At 52.6% G+C, this 16,679-nt stretch overlaps 1 protein-coding gene across 1 annotated transcript in view; it reads left to right on the top strand.

Annotated features, from left to right (window-relative positions):
* TAFA4 (TAFA chemokine like family member 4) overlaps positions 1–16,679 on the top strand; it is a 272,904-nt gene that overhangs the window by 161,281 nt on the left and 94,944 nt on the right. The gene's annotated exons all lie outside the window — the stretch shown is intronic.

The following is a 16,679-nucleotide window of genomic DNA, read 5'->3' as shown; positions in this document are numbered from 1 at the left end:
GTGGGTGAAGTGTGCCTAAAGAACTGTGTTATGTTACTGAATGTGGCGCCCGCCCCAGAAGAACGGACGCCATTATGTGCGTGCTCAAAGACAACAAAATGGAACCTCCCATCGTGGGCCGGGTCCCGGAATGGCGCCAAAAGCCAACCCTGCCCCTTGCAACAGTGACTGTCCGCATAGATGTGTCCGTCAAGGCAGGGAGGCCGTCACAGAGAGTGACCGACAGCAGATTGCCATGGGACCGCCCCAGAAATAAGAGAGGAGGAGGAGAAAAGGAATGGAGACAGGGTGTAGTCTTGACGAGTCTAGACATACCGCACCCGGCAGCCAGCATGGACGGACGCGAAGACGAAGCCTCCGCCTCTGGCCTGCTCGAGTGGCAAGCAAATCCCCTCACCCAGGAGGGAGAAATCGGAAAGTTATCCCAGGAGGCCGCGGAGTTCCTCCAAAGTGAAGTCCTGGAGCTGATTTGGCAAGTGGAACAGGCTCAGCAGGCAGCGGTCACCAGATGGAGAAGCGAGCTGCTAGAGAAGATGGCAGCACGGCAGAAAGCAGCATCGGTAGCCAGCAGCGCACCCCAGCCCCGGCGGAGCCCGCTGAGTACCATGAGGCCGGATGCAGCACAGGAGCAGGTAGGAGAGAGTCCCCTGTCCCGGGGGCTGCAAGCGCCGACCTGCTCCTGGGCCTCTTTCCCCAGCACTCCCCGTATGCCGCCATGCCCTCCCTGGAGCATCTGCTAAGCCCGGAACCTCCACCCCCGGGCGCTGACCCTGAGGAGCCTCCACCTAGTGCCCTCCCGGAACCTTCACTCCCGGGCACGGAAGCAGGGAGCCTTCTATTGGGTTTCTTCCCGGCGCCTCCACCTCCGGCACCCGAGTGGGTGTACGGCGCGCCGGTCTTCTACTGATCCGCCCGCATCTAGGACCAGCAGCCGAGCATGCTACTCCCGATACCAGCACCCCTGGTTGCCTATTCCGGCGGAGAGGAGTTTTGCTGGGACAACCAGGGGAGGGACCTGATGGGGTTCCCGCGGGAGACCCAGGCCGAAGCTCTGCAAAGGAAGGAGTTCTGCAGGCGGGAGCTCCGGCAACTGAAGAAGGAGCGGCGCGCTCAGCGGGCGCGCTGTGAACGCCTGGAGGCCCGGGACAAGGCCGCCAAGGCCCAAGTCCGCCAGGCGGAGTCAGCCCACCCCAGCCCCCGCGACAAGGGAGTCGTGGTAAAGTTTGATCTGAAGGCTGGGTGGGGCTTCATTAGAGATCCCAATTTTGCACGGGACATCTTTGTCAACCGGCAGGATGTTGAGCCCGAGCTGGAAGAGGGCCATCCCGACCGGAATCTACTGTTTACCCTGGTGATAAAGTCACCTATACACGTCACCACACGGAACGCGGGTGGTACGCCCTGCATGTGTACCGCATCATCGAGGACACCCCCCCCGCAGGACATACTGTATGACCCGGCTGGGTCTGGTAAGAATCAGCCGTACCCCAGGCGGGGACCCCACTATTAGTCCAGCAAGTGGGACTAACTGTAAATAGTCGCCCGGAAGGGTGCAGTGGTTGAAGTTGAAATAATGTTTTCGTAGAGTGTGTATTTATATGGCTTGAAGTGTGTGTTTATAGGATTACCCGTCAAGGTATATAGAGTCCAGGCTGGGGACTGTGAACAGCCAGAGACTGACTTTGTAAATAGTTCTGCACTTCTTAAAGTGCACCCTATTGGTTTTATATGAGTAACCATGACCACAGAACAAAAACCCGTTTGGTGTGGCGGAAGCCGTGGTCCAACTCAAGGATCACCCATGCCCCGCAGCCACGCCCAGGGCCTACGTTGAGGGTTTGCGGACGGGTCCCTCATGCTGCTACTTGTTGCACCTGTTTTAAAGTAAAATGGACACCCGGTTACAGCACGAACTGTAGCCTATTCCAAGAGACGTTTATGAAAAATGTTTTATAATGTGTGATAAATGTTACCTGTAACGTTAAAGTGAAGTGCCTCCCATAAAGGGACGAAATGTTTTATAATCTTACATGCGATTGCATTCTTAAAATTTTGCATGTCAATTTATCCTGTTTTACTCTGTTCCACCCCTTGGACGTGCTGTGTTTTACCAGGGGGGAGTGTGGCGCCCCTGAGGGTTCAGTCGCCACAGAGGTACTGCACCTCACCCAGAGGTGTGGTGTCTCCTTCTCTCAAGTAAGGAGGGAGTGCTGCCCGGAACCCCAACACCTGCATCCAACACTACACTGCTCCAGACCGGCTGGAGGGGCAAGGCACAATGTATGTTTCCTGCTGAGCCCTGACCCTGGCTGGAGTGGGGGGAACCCGAAGGTAGGGGGAACCAGTAGTGGGTGTGGATGGAGGAAGCGGTTTGAGGGAGCACTTTGGTTGGAGTATAAAATAGGGAAGCCATCTTAGGGTGGCAGTTCAGAACAGTAGTGAGAGAGCAGTTCAGAAGAACAGCTCGGGACAGTTCAGAAGAACAGTCCGGGAGCAGAGTCTCAATAGGAGCTCTGCTCCACAACCAGGGGCCTAGTGATAGAGGCCCAGGAGGGGAGCAGGAAGTAGGCTCCATTCTAGGAAAAGATCCTAAGGGGTACGGCGAGTGCAGGAAGGTACCCGTACGCCCCGCATCTGTCAGAAGACAGAGGGATCGTAGGCCGCATTCTAATCCCCAGGAGGGTCAAGCAGGTCCGGGATCCGACGCACAGGAGGGACTTCAGAGCACCTGAACGGGATTGAGAGTGGGCAGCGCAGGACAGGAGGGAGAAAGACCCAGTGTGAAGTCGGACTAGCTAGGAACACGTGAAAGTGGGGTTCTGCCAGGTACCCCTGATCTACCTGAGGAAGCACTGAACCCCTGCCTGGTGAGCTCAGCGCGACGCGGGAGGCTGTAAGCTGACAGTGCACCCTGAGGAACTAAAGAACTGTGAGTAAAGACTCGGATGACTGCGCCGCACCGCCTCTGTCCATTATTTCGTCCGCGCCATCATTCCCTCCCTGCACTACAACGCCCAGCGCAACCACCATTTACCTACACTGCCCTGGAGCTAAGCTCTACCCGTGGAGAGCCACACCATCCCTGCTGCCGTAACACCAGCTCCAGAGGACTGCTCCGCAGCGGCTGCTTCCTCTAGCCGCAATCCACGGGTGGCGTCACGAACATTTTCCCAAATCCCCTATAAAGTACCCCCCTTTTTTTGCACTGACCGCCCTGGGTCACGGACCGGGCCAGCCACCGTGATACTCCCCTACCGGCATACACAGGGGCCCGGCTGCCGAGTACCCCATGGCCCTGGGGGGGCGTGTCACGTACAGCAGCATGCTCAAGGGACAACCCTGGCGAACACCAAACCCAATCTCAAAAGAGCTGCCAATCCAACCGTTCACAAGCGGGAAACTCTCCGCCCCAGCGTACAAGGTCTTAAGCTAATCAACAAACCCCCCCCCCCAGCAGGCCATACCTCAGAAAGACAGACCAGAGGTACTCATGATTAACCCGATCAAGTGCTTTTGCCTGGTCCAATAACAGCATGTACCCCTTTCAGTGGCCAGCCCTACCCTGGTCCACTGCCTTTCGGACCACAGCACTAATTGTAGTGCGGCCAGGAACAGAGCAATGCTGGGCCCCCTTAAAGGAGCCGGGGTGCAAATTTCACCAGCTGATTAAACAGCACCTTTGCCAAAACCTTTCTGTCTGTATTGAGAAGCGCTATGGGACACCAATTCTCAATGCAAGAGGGGTCCTTACCCTTTGACAAGATTATCAGGGCAGACCTCCTCATTGACTTTGGCAGAGTGCCAGAGGAAAGACACTCATTGAATATCTCAGTCAAGAGGGGAACCAAGGCGTCCTTAAAGAATTCAGATGTTAAGCCATCTGGACTGAGAGCTTTCTTTAGGGCAAGCTCTTCAATCGCCAACTTAACTTCCTCTTCCCTGATCATCTCTGTCAAAACGCCAAGAGAGGAATCTACCCCTCGTTCGGGGACTGCTTCAGCCAGGAAAGCCGACATCTCATCCCAATCCAGATCCCTCTTCCCTAAGAGGTGCCAGTAGAAGGTTCTGATGACCTCCAGGATCCATGATCTGGATCTTTTCAGGGACCCCGCAGTGTCAACCAGTCCTGTAACAACTTTGCTATTCACTGACATCTTGCAGTTTCTGTAAGGGTCAGGCAAGCGCTACTTCCCATAATCCCTCTCAAAAACCAAAGATGAGTGTCTATCATACTGACACCTCATTAGCAAAGATTTCACTCTGGAGAACTCCTTCCGGCTTCCTCCAGTGGAGGTAAGATGCTCGAGTTTCCTCCTCAGGCCCTGATACAGGTGGTATCTGTCCAAACTCCTGCGGCTCGAGAACTGGCGGAAGAATCTCTCCACCCTTTTCTTGAACATCTCCCACCACTCTGACTTACTACTACAAAGATCCAGTAAGGGTACCTGGCTTTGAAGAAAATCCTCAAAGGACTTGTGGCGCCCCTGAGGGTTCAGTCGCCACAGAGGTACTGCACCTCACCCAGAGGTGTGGTGTCTCCCTTCTCTCAGGTAAGGAGGGAGTGCTGCCCGGAACCCCAAACACCTGCATCCAACACTACACTACTCCAGGCCGGCTGGAGGGGCAACATGCAGAGAGCAGCTGCTGAGCCCTGACCCTGGCTGGAGTGGGGGGAACCCAAAGGTAGGGGGAACCAGTAGTGGGTGTGGGTGGAGGAAGTAGTTAGAGGGAGAACTTTGGTAGGAGTATAAAATAGGGAAGCCATCTTAGGGTGGTGGTTAGATAGTTCTGGAGAGCAGTTCAGTAGAACAGCTCGGGACAGTTCAGAAGAACAGTCCGGGAGCAGAGTCTCATTAGGAGATCTGCTCCACATGTAGGGCCAAATCAGGAGACCCAGGAGGGGAGCAGGGAGTAGGCTCCGTTCTAAGAAAGGATCCTAGGGGGTATGGCGTGTGCAGGACGGCACCCGTAAGCCCCGCATCTGTCAGAAGACAGAGGGATCGTAGCCGCATTCTAGTCCCCTGAGGGTCAAGCAAGTCTGTGTAACTCCGACGGACAGGAGGGACATCAGAGTACCCGAATAGGATTCAGAGTGGGCTGCGCAGGGCAGGAGGGAGAAGGACCCAGTGTGAAGACGGTCAAAATAGGAACATGAGAAAGTGGGGCTCTGCCAGGCATTCCCAAGCTGCCTGAGGAAGGATTGAACCCCTTCCCGGTGAACGCAGCGCGACGCGGGAGGCCTTTACCTGTACAGTGCACCTGTGGGCTGTCTTATGAACTGTGAGTAAAATCTCGGATGACTGCACTGTACTGCCTCCGTCCATTCTTTCATCGGTGCCATTGTTCCCCCTGCACTACAACGCCCAGCGCAACCCACGCTCTCTCACTTCACTGCCCTGAGGCCTGCTCCACCTGTGGGGAGCTGTCCCATCACAAGCTGCCCTAACATCTGCCTCAGAGGACTGTTGCAGAGCTGGTGATCCTCACCAGGTACCACAGGTGGCGTCACAAACTTTCTAAAAATAATTCCCCTTTTGAGTGACCGCCCTGGGCCACGGACCGGGCCTGCCACCGTGATAGCCCCCGGCAACCAGAGGCCCGGCTGCCGAGTACCCCATGGCCCTGGAGGCGAGTCAGACTGTCTTATCTCTGCTTCTTCCAAGAGAGACGAATTGAGCCTCCAAAAGCCTCTTCCCATCCGGGGGGTCTCTGTAACATTCAGGGAAAACAAAATCAAACAGTAGTCAGAGAACTCCACCTCAACAACAGACTCTGCTGAAGAGCTAGCTTCCTCCTTTAAATAAAACCAGTCTATCCTGGACCTACAGTTACCTCTATGATAGGTGAACCCCTCATGGTCTGGGGTGTGCTGCATGTGGACATCCACCAGGTGAGCCTCACTAGCTATACTATTAAGGGTGACGCTATCATAAGTCAGCTTGTCTTTGGAACCTCCTCTATCCCGTGGCTTATTGACAGTGTTGAAGTCCCCTCCAAGGGTGACTTGCCGACTCCTAAAAAGGTAGGGCTTGATCCTCATAAAGAGACATTTCCGGTCCCACTTAGATTGCGGACCATAGATATTAATGAGCCGGAGCTCTTGTCTCTTCATGAGGACATCTAATATCCGACACCTCCCCATTTCTAACACAATAACACGTCGGCATTCTAAAGGAGCGGTAAAAAGGACCGCCACTCCGCTATATGGCTCGGCCACAAGAGACCAATAGGAGGGCCCAAGTCTCCACTCTCTCTTAGCTTTAAACACCTCTGCCATGTTTGGCAGCCTGGTCTTTTGCAAAAAGAAAATGTCAGCTGAAAAAATTCAAAGGCTGCAAATCTAGCCATCTTTGACTTAATGCTGGCAACATTAATGGAAGCCAGCGTCAACAGAGTGGGTACCACCATCATTGGTGATTGAGTTAGATGGCTTTCTTCTTCCCACTCCCCTTATCTTCCGCCTCAGAGGAGGAATCCCTCTCTCTCTTTAATGACAGAGGTGTCCATTCCCACATTTTTTCTTCTTTTATCGTCCTCGTCTCCAGACTCTGGGCCAGTCCCTCCCCTCAAAGAACTTGCATCCCCAGAAGAAGGAGATTCTACACCCCCTGCAAGCACCGCCGAAGGTGAAACCTCACCCTTGGCCTCTTCCTCAGAGGAAGAGATGTTCTCAAGGGCTTGGAACCGGTTAGAAAGACCAACCAGAGGGGAGTCAGTTTTACCTTCCTTAGGTACCTTGGTCAGAGCGGGAGAAGATGTTTTATCTCCCTTCTTTCTCTTCTTTTTGGTGTCAAGCTTACACTTGTCCTCTAGCCACCGCTTAATGTCCTCATCCATACTTTCATAATGGGAGGTTTCCTCCCTGTGGATCCTCCTGACCTCCTCATCCAACTCATCATCCCTCGGGGCCTCAGCAGCAAGACTGGCGTCCAGGAGAGGGGCTGCCCCAGTAGCCCGGGGCTCGCCCAGCTCCCTCTCCTGTCTGCACTTGTCTAGACGCCTCAGCTGGGCAGCCGTCTTTTTATTGCTTTTCTTCCCTGACCCCTCAGCTCCCCTACCCCTGCTAGTCCCTTACCCAGCAGAATCGGCCTCATGGCTTTCTCCCACCGGGGTCACGACCATATTAGCATAGAGCAAGGACAGCTGCTGAATGAGTTACCTAACTCACCACACAGGTGGCACCTAATCTCCACACAAGATGCAGCAAGATGACCGACATCTCCACACAACGCACATTTCTGCACAGTGCAGTTTGCACTGAAGTGTGTGGGGTCACCGCACCTGTGACAGAAGTTCGGTTGCCCCTGGTAGAAGACCAGGTTATGATCTCTACCCTGGAAGGAAGATGATGAAATGTGGGCAACTGTACCTCCTGAACACTTTAGTTATACCATAAACGTCCAGGCCCCTGACCAAACTCGTCGTGGTTTTTCTTTGGCGTCTCTACCACATCTCCATACTGACCTAGCCACGTCATGATGTCATAACAAGAAAGCGACTTGTTACAAGTCATCATGGTCACTTTTTTTACTTGGTTTTGGCGAGATACTGCCTGAACGACAAAGTCTCGCCAACCAGGCTCATTTTTTGCCAACTCATAATTCGACCTGAAGAGCTCAAGCCCCTTCGGCTGAACAAAGCTGACATTAAACTCCGGCGTGGAATAGGGATGTGTCAAGGCGTAGATGTCAAACGCCTTGAAGCACATCTTCAGTAGTAGCTCCACAACTTTAGACCTTGGAGGACATGCATCACTGCCCCTCCACCGAAGACGGACCACATTCCTACACACACTGCCCGGCTGTTGGGAGGGACCACACTGTATCCCCCCCCTTTTTGCTATCGGAATGCCCAGAGGCTATGCCTTTCTTTCCAGAAGGATAGATCAACCTCTCGACTCTTTACCATTAGTGATCTCTCCCCCTTCTTTAGAGCCTCCAGGAGACACCAATGCAACATGCCGTCCCCAGAGCCCGGAGACGAGGGGGATGCCTTATTTCCCATGAAGGTGACACTGGCATAACTCCTGACAGGTGTTGCCACCACTGGAGGGGGCAACCGGACCAGTGACTACATCAGCCCCAACAACATCACTATTACCCACTTCCATCTCACCCTCCACCAAACCAGCAACCACACCACTAGACAATGAACTTGCCTCATTCACCACCACATTCACTCCTGCTGGACCAGTAACAACAGTGGTTGATATTTTGACCTCAGCATCATCAGGCACAAGGGGCTCAGCCACCTTCACAGAACTGGAGGCAACCTCACCCCTGGTCTTACATGTGCCCTCCCTGTCATCAGTTAGTAATTTCCTCTGTTTCACATTTGCAGTAATGCGCGGCTCTTCCTTAGCTGCTGTGAGGCGCCGCTGATTTTTAGCACCAGGATCTTGCTGACCAGCGGCACCAACACAAAATAGCACTTTCGTGGGAGGACCGTAACTCTCAGCCCCGGCAGCGGCAACAGCATTCAGAGGCTCCTAGGGTATCGGAGCTGTCCCTGACGCTGGGCTGCTTCCCCCTCCCACTGAGGAGCACACCACAGCATCATGGCCTGACCGAACGCCCGCCGCCGGGCCACCCTCACTGTCCAGCCTCTCGGCTGATGCACCTCCTGCTGTGTCCCCGCTACTACAAGCAGAGATGGAGCTCTGCGCCTCACTACCTCGCTTTGTAATCTCCCCGAGCCTTTGCACCGGATCCACAGCAGAACCCAGGCTGGGCTGGGCAACGGGGCTTATACAGCGAGCTCACCCTGCAGCCGTCTCATGGGGTACAGGGAGAGTACAGGGAGGGGGGCATACACGTAACTTCCTGCAGCTTTGGCTTGTTCTTCTTAGCCTGTTTCTTGTTGCCCCCAGGCAGGGCCGGCTCCAGGTTTTTCTGGGCCCCGGGCGAAAGAGTCTCAGTGGGGCCCTTTAACACATACCACAATTCATGATGCAGAGATACGGCGGAGAAATATATATATATATATATATATATATATAGTACAATGCAAAGATTTCACTTCTTACATTACATGAGTGATATCTATTGTAAATTCCACAATAGCTCAGAAACCGGTGAATCGCTCCACACAGAATACTGGCCCCCATATAAGGCTCCAAACGGAAATACTGGCCCCCATATAACGCTTCATACGGAATACTGGCCCCCATATAACACTTCATACGGAATACTGGCCCCCATATAAGGCCCCATACGGAATACTGGCTCCCATATAACGCTTCATACGGAATACTGGCCCCCATATAAGGCCCCATAAGGAATACTGGCCCCCATATAAGGCCCCATAAGGAATACTGGCCCCCATATAAGGCCCCATACGGAATACTGGCCCCCATATAAGGCTCCATGCGGAATACTGACCCCCATATAAGGCTCCATACGGAATACTGGCCCCCAAATAAGGCTCCATACAGAATACTGGCCCCCATATAAGGCTCCATACGGAATACTGGCCCCCATATAAGGCTCCATACGGAATACTGGCCCCCATATAAGGCTCCATACGGAATACTGGCCCCCATATAAGGCTCCATACGGAATACTGGCCCCCATAAAAGGCTCCATACGGAATACTGGCCCCCATATAAGGCTCCATGCGGAATACTGGCCCCCATATAAGGCCCTATACGGAATACTGGCCCCCATATAAGGCTCCATACGGAATACTGGCCCCCATATAAGGCTCCATACGGAATACTGGCCCCCATATAAGGCCCCATACGGAATACTGGCCCCCATATAAGGCCCCATACGGAATACTGGCCCCCATATAAGGCTCCATACGGAATACTGGCCCCCATATAAGGCTCCATACGGAATACTGGCCCCCATATAAGGCCCCATACGGAATACTGGCCCCCATATAAGGCTCCATACGGAATACTGGCCCCCATATAAGGCTCCATACAGAATACTGGCCCCCATATAACGCTCCATACAGGATACTGGTCCCCTTATAAAGCTCCATACAGGATACTGGCCCCCATATAACGCTCCATACAGGATACTGGTCCCCTTATAAAACTCCATACAGAATACTGGCCCCCATATAACGCTCCATACAGGATACTGGCCCCCATATAATGCTGCATGCAGGCTGTTACCCCCCACATAATGCCCCATACAGGCTGTCCCCCCCTTATAATGCTCCATGCAGGCTGTTCCCCCCCACATAATGCCCTATACAGGCTGCCCCCCCCCTTATAATGCTCCATGCAGGCTGTTCCCCCCCACATAATGCACTATGCAGGCTGCCCCCCCCCTTTATAATGCCCCATGCAGGCTGTTCCCCACCTTATAATGCCCCATGCAGGATGTCACCCCCCCTCTTTATAATGCCCCATGCAGAATGTCCCCCCGTCTCTTTATTATGCCCCATGCAGGATGCCCCCCCCTTCTCTTTATACTGCCCCATGCCTCCATACATTAAAAAAAAAATCAAATACTCACCTCCCTTCTCCTCACCTGCTACCTGCTGCCCGCTGCTCGGGTCCGAACTCCAGCGTTGTCGGCGTCTTCCCGCTCAGCGCTCCCTGTGACGGCTCAGGGGAGGGCGCGGTGTAAAGATGTCACCGCACCCTCTGACCTGAGACGTCACAGGGAGCGCAGAGCAGGAAGACAGCTGATTTGCGGAGGCACGGGGAGAGGTAAGTATCCAGCTGCCGGGGCCCTGAGCAAGCGGCGGAGAAGGGCGGGCGCTGACACCGCTCTCCTCCGCCCATAGCCCAGCGGGGTGCGCGACCACCAGTGGGCCCCTCTGCCTGCTCAGGGCCCCGGCATTTGCCCTGGTGCGCCGGGTGCTGACGCCGGCCCTGCCCCCAGGTGCCTCCAATGGTAGATCATCACCAAAATGGAAGTTCTGGAGGCACACTGGGGACTCCAGGAGCTTTATCTCTGCCATTAGCGCCCCTCCCTGGCCGCTGTTGTCACTGTCCTCCCCTGAGCTGGCAGAACTGCGACCGGATGTCAATGTCTCCTGTCTTGCAGGGAGCTCGCTGCATGTGGCCTGCGGGTGACTTTGCAGGCTGCAAGGTGGGGCTTTCTGCTGGTCATCGTCCACCTGGCTCTCAGGCTGCAACCCCATCTGCCTTTGCTCTCTGTTATCAGCCATTTCTTTAAATCTGTATTCATTAATCAGTGCTTCCTTGAAAGGACCACTCTTTTCTCTTACAAAAGCTTTTTTGACTTCCAGCTCATTAATATCAAGCTTGAGTCTCTTTACCTCCGCCTGGAGTTGAGTCTTACTCAGTTTGGAGGCACTTGCAGCTTTGGCGCTCATGCAGCGCAGCTCCTCCCGGAGCCTCCTGATGATCTAGCTTGCGTCTTCATACGGAGGTGGCTAATGACCGGGACGCATAGGTGGACACAGACTCCTGGGGTCTCAGCAGCCCCCAAGCTTCCTCAGTGAGGTCGGCCTTACCTCATTGAGCACTCACCTTTTTTCCGGAAGGAGCGCCATCATGCACGCTGGCAGGCTTTTCCTCTATGTTGGAAGCCTTGCGGCTTCTCTGGGTCTCTACAGACCCGGGGGGAGTAGGAGCCGCATTGCTGCGACTCCTGGTGGAGCGTCTCACCCCGGAGTCCTCCGATGTGCAGGCTGGTTGCTGGCTTTTCCTGCACATCGGAAAATTGTAATTATTAGGGAGACTTTGGTAATAGCACCCTCGAGTACTAGGTGGTGTTGATCATGGTGGGGCTGGACTTTCCGTAGCCTCACATGATTTTCTTTCCACCTTTTTATTTATCCAGAATCTGATATTTACTTTTTCCCCAAAGATTTAGGTAAAGCTTTCCAGACAGAAGCCACATCACCCTGGTTCACTCCACAGCCCCTAATAAATTACCCCGTTAGCGGGTCATTTGCAGATCACTACTGAGTTACAGATGTGAGCCGTATTCCTCTGCTAAATGGGGCTGAAAATTGCCCGCTAATGATCATTTGCAAATATTGATAACCTTGTCAGGCAGGAGGTTTCTCATTTGGGAACTGCATAAAATCTTACAAATTACATATGTGCATATTTCAGTATGAACTGAGCAACTCTTGCTCCAGACCTACAGCCACACAGAGGCCCCAGTTACTAATGAATGCTTTGGCTTTATACCCATCCTCATTTTTTCTTAACTAGTGTCAGTAAAAAGTCTACCAGACCAAGAAAGCAAAGAAGAGATTAAAGGGAATAAACGTGATTACAAAAACATGGCTGATTCTTTCCTAAAATACACCACCATTGTCCGCAGGTTGTGTATGGTACTGCAGCTCAACCTCATTTACTTTGACTGAGCTGAGATGCAATACCAGACCCAACCATGGGCTGATTTGGTGCTGGTTCTGGAAAATTTCAGCAATTGCTTGGATAATCCCTTGGTGGACAACTACTTTTTATATGAAAAATTTGTAGGCAACAGTGGGAATAGAGTGCAAAGGCAACAAGCTTTGTTAGCCACAGTGGAGAGCGACTACAAAGAGTGACTATATTGAAGGGCATAACAAAAGGGGGAGGGGGGTGCAGAAGTTACAGGCACACCTAGACCTTAATGGGGGATTTTTATAAATGGCATCTAGTAGATGGGGGTAAAACAGAACAGATTTTGCACTGAATTTTGGAGTTTTATAGGAGTTTTGTGGATATGGCTTTAGCTAGAAAGCCATTGGATCTTTCTTCTGCCCACAGGCCTCTTCTACACAGTACCCATGCACTGTCCTGGCAAGCCCAGTCTTCTTTCATTAACACGTCAAGGTCTGGTACACACGTTGCCTCCGTCCCAACTTTTCCTTTGCTTTCTCAGGGTCCTCACAAACCCACAGCTGTACCTTCCTGGGCTCCTTGCTCCCTACCTGTGGCGAATAAGTTCTCATTTCTCTCTAATCCACTTTCCAGGGCATCAAGAATGTTCCGACGGTATCAGAAATCCAAACTGATACTTCTACAATCCAGTTACTTTCATGTTACCCATGTTTCTTTACCTACACACATCTTAGACTGCCACACTTTCAATGTGGACTTCACACTGACTCTCAGAACATAGAACCTAGTAACATCTCCGAACATTCACAACACTTCAGCTGCGGGGCTGATTCATTGTAAATCTTCCTTGCCCAGCTGTCTATTCTCCCATAGCTTTCACATAAAAGGGATTCCGATAAACCATGGCATTAACCATAAAATCACAATCCTATGCATCAGTCATGCAATGACAGTATATTGTGCAGCAGCATATAAATAAAATATTAAGTCATGTCAGCAAATCCCTTTGGGGTATCTCCATCATCCAATCATTTGCATCCCAAATAGACCATATGGTCTCAGTGGAACAATCCCTTTACTATATACTACTGGTTGGGTAAAAGCCAACATAAACCATTATTTTTCTCAGACCTCTTTATGAAACTTTCCTTTTTGTATAACCCATTTCCTTCCAGGCTAAAATGTCTACTTATGTAGTGATAATTGAACAGGAATATTTCATGGTATATACTGGCACGTTTGCTTTCTAGGCGTCTAGGAAGGAAGAATAATGGAAGCCATAATGGCTGCCACATTGTTTGTTACCCCCCTTAAAAATGATTTCTGTACCGTGATAAGTGCATATTGCCATGTATTCCTATGGCTTCCAACTCTCCTGATTTCCATCATTTGGACTTGGCGGTATAATCTTCAGTCAGGTGCACTTGTATCTCTTGCATTACAGTCAAGTCCGTAGCTTCATGTTTTATACATCACAAGATGTAGGAAAATAGCTCCATTTTCTGCAATATGTTACAGCAGCCACAATTCAGCCCTACTGCCATTCGTAATAAAAATGCATTACCCCTATATTTCAATGTCCCAACATTCTCGGCACATTCATCTCAATGTTTGGTTTCAGTTATAGTATTTCTGCGAAATTCTAGTTTATATGGTTTTGCTTTATTACCTGTAAATATATTCATGTTCTTATTGAATATGTGCATTTGTTATATATTATATGGTGCACACTGCATGTGTCACAAGTATTGGAGCCCAGCAACTTGGATCCCCTCCAGTTTAGGGTCCTTATTGTGAACCTTCCCATGCATGTGTATTACCTTTACATTGAAGCCAATAGGAGCAATCAAAACTTTTCATTTTTAAGACTGGGTGTTCTAAGAGATGTTCCATTGTCTAGGGGGACTGACTACTTGTACCCCGTTGACCAATTGGAGAAAGCAATATCAGTGCCAGAAAAGCACAGTGCCATTTTATCACCTGTTGGACCATTATTGTGTTTTAGGCTCTTGGCTATACTGAAAATGGAGCTAACAGAAGAAAAAGTAGCTCAGTGCTTGGGGGGTCATGGTACATCAATGCATGTAGCAGGTGTGATGCTAGTTACAACTCACAGACAGACCGTGAGGCAGAGAAGTCAGACGTTCCGGAGTCAGTATCAAGAAAGCACGTAGAAAACCAGGAGGACAAAGACGTAAGACAGGTCACAGTCCAGGGTCAAAATACCAGGAGATGGCGGATCAAAGCAAAAAGACAAGATGAAGGGATAGTCAGAACACGGTCCAAAGAGTCAGGCAGCAGAAGATCAGAACTCAGAACAGCAGAATCAGGCAAACACTCACCATGAAGCACAAACTATGTCTGGCAGGTATCAGAGGCAGATAGCTCAGTTAAGTAGTGTAGCATCGGCGTCTCTGCCCCCTGCCAGGCAGAGACGCCGTCCCTCTCACCGCCGCGCTCCCTGCCCGGCGTCCTCCAGCGCTCCTCTTCCTACTTCTGCTGCCGGCGCGCGCAACTTCCCGGGCACTGTGCTTAGGGCGCGCGCACTCCCTCCCTCTTAAAGAGGCCGCGCGTGCCGCTCTAAGGAGTCCCCGGCCAATTGCCGGAGGTCCTCCCATATATAAGGCACCTCCTCCAAAATGGAGGTGCCCGAGCAATAGTTGATGCACGTTGTACTCACCTCTGCTTCAACCCTCAGGTCCCGCTGCTAGCCTGACTACTAGTCCTGCCCGCCAGCCTATCAGTCCAGTCCGCCAGCCTGATTACTCCCCAGCCCGACAGTCTGTCTTCCGTTCAGTCCGCCAGTCTGTCTATGGGCTTTGCCCACCTGCTTACCTGGAAGCACCTGCCTGTTACCTGTCAGCCTACCTGGAGACTCCTGCCCGTCACTTGCCGTGACCACCTGTCTGCCTACCTGGAGGCTCCTGCCCGTCACTTGCCGTGAACACCTGACAGCCTACCTAGAGGCTCCTGCCTGTCACTTGCCGTGACCACCTGTCAGCCTACCTGAAGGCTCCTTCCCGTCACTTGCCGTGACCACCTGACAGCCTACCTAGAGGCTCCCGCCTGTCTCCTGCTGTCTCTACCAGTTCATCTACCCGGATCTCTCGTCAGCCTGCCTGCTGTGCCCATCTGCAGTATCGGTCAGTCTCAGCCATCTGACCCGTGGGAGTCACCTGCTCTCTTACAAGGTCGTCCCCAGAGTAGCACCTAGTCCCTCTGCTCAGTCCCTCCCTGGTCACGGAGTCGTTAGCCGCCGTACGACCTAGGTCGGTCCGAGTTGATACTTAGTTACGCCCCTCTGGGTCCCTCCTTGCACCGCAGCACAGAGGTTCCACCACCCGGATCCGTAACAGTTTGCTCGGGCCATGGAACCCGGTGGCCCCCAAGCTCCCTCACTCTCTGACCTGTACCAGGAGGTTTCTCGTCAGAGATCCCAACAGGAAACCATCCTGAACTTCCTGCGGAGTGTCAACTCCCGCCTGGACACACTGACTGTTCCACCTGTGTCCGCCTCGAGTCGTGCGACTCCCGCTCCGGCAGCGCCTCTGCCCACTAATACCACGGCATCCAACCCAGGTCCCAGGCTTTCTGCACCTCCTCGTTTTGGAGGCGACCCCTCTCTAGCTCGGGGTTTCATAAACCAGTGCACCCTGCACTTTGAACTTTTGGCACATCAGTTTCCCTCTGACCGGGCCATGGTGGCGTTCATCATGCCTCACCTCACTGGGGAAGCACTGGCATGGCTAAATCCCCTCTGGGAGAGAGGGGATCCCCTGGTGTCCGATCTATCGTCTTTCCTCGCTGCTTTCCGGAAAGTCTTCGATGAACCTGGACGAAAATCCTCTACTGCCTCCTCTCTGCTTCGTATCCGCCAAGGGAGTCTCACCATTGGCCAATATGCCATACGGTTCCTTACCCTTGCTTCTGAGCTTGCCTGGGACAACGAGGCCCTGGTGTCCATCTTCTGGGAGGGCCTTTCCTGCCGGATTAAGGATGAGTTAGCCGGCCGGGAAATTCCTACCACCCTGGATGACCTGGTGTCGCTAGCTACCCGGATCGACATCCGTTTCCTGGAACGTGCTAAAGAGACTACCCAGGAGCGAAGATTTCCTCGTCTTGCTCCTACTTTCCAGAGACCTGTCTCTCCATTAGCAACTCCTCGGGCACGCTCACCCGAACCTATGCAGGTCGACCAGACCAAGATGGTCAAATCTCGCCAAGAGTCACGCCGAGCCGAGGGAAGCTGTTTCTATTGTGGCAGTAAGGAACACTTCATCCGTTCCTGCCCGGTGAAGCCGGGAAACGCCAGTATCTAGGACTGCTCGGAGAGGTCGTCCTATGCAAAAGTAAACCCTCTCCTTCCCTGACTTTGTCTGTCTCCATCTCCTGGGGAGAGAACCGCTACTTT

This window comes from Phyllobates terribilis, unplaced genomic scaffold, assembly GCF_046119375.1.
Source record: "Phyllobates terribilis strain yellow unplaced genomic scaffold, ASM4611937v1 Scaffold_8__6_contigs__length_399053987, whole genome shotgun sequence".
In the NCBI taxonomy this organism is placed as follows: Eukaryota; Metazoa; Chordata; class Amphibia; order Anura; family Dendrobatidae; genus Phyllobates; species Phyllobates terribilis.
Note: the sequence above shows the minus strand (reverse complement) of the source record. Positions and strands in the feature narration are given on the sequence as shown.